Raw genomic sequence first — 952 nt, 5'->3', positions numbered from 1 at the left:
TTCGTGGCACGAACCGGGACTAAAGGTCTCAACCCCATTAGCACCGGTTCGTGTCTCAAACCGGGACTAAAGGTCTAATCTTTAGTCCCGGTTTGAGGCATGAACTAGGACTAAAGGGCATCACACCCTTTAGTCCCGGTTTGAGGCACAAACCGGGACTAAAGGGCATAGGTGAACCGGGACTAATGCCTTAGCCGCACGAACCGGGACCAATGCTCAGATTAGTCCCGGTTCGTGACTGAACCGGGACTAATGTGAATATTGGCCCGGAACCATAGCCCTGTTTTCTACTAGTGGTCTATGTCATGTTATATTCAATCGTTCACTGCCTCTCCGCAATGGAAACCCTCATTGCCCGACCCCGACAACCGTGTCATGCTTAAAATTTTCCTTGTAAGGATTTAAGTTGATGGGCCAGTTGTTTGACGGGCTGCCGCAGGAATTGTGGGCTAAAAATCAATATTCATGCCTTTTTTCTATTTTATGATGAATTTTATGCATTGAAGTTTTGCATTGTTAATGAATTTCAAGATTGCCTAAAACTCACTACAAATTATATTTCAATTCCTGAGAAAAATAGAAACAACAAGAATTTCATTTTGAAGAATTATTCATGTTTATGGCATTTATGACCATCTCATGTTAATTTCATGAATGTTGACGTAAAAATGTTAAAGATGGACATTAAATATGAGAATATTTTAATCCTTTTATAATACTGACCAATATTGTTTTATAGTTATGAATCACTAGCTATTATGTCTTTTAGTTCGTTGTAACTTTTTCCCCAATGGTGAGGAGTTACAATTTTACATGTTATTAGTCATTACCAGCGTAGGCTTTTTTTCATGCGACAATGTGATACAACTACTGATAGTAAGCATCTCCCTTCAAAATTATGACAACTTCTGCTACACTTTGGTGCAGTACTAACTTCCCATTGCAGAAAGAT

Source organism: Triticum aestivum, chromosome 6B (genome assembly GCF_018294505.1).
Source record: "Triticum aestivum cultivar Chinese Spring chromosome 6B, IWGSC CS RefSeq v2.1, whole genome shotgun sequence".
Taxonomy (NCBI): Eukaryota; Viridiplantae; Streptophyta; class Magnoliopsida; order Poales; family Poaceae; genus Triticum; species Triticum aestivum.
The sequence above is the reverse complement of the archived record's forward strand: the minus strand, read 5'-3'. Positions refer to the sequence as shown.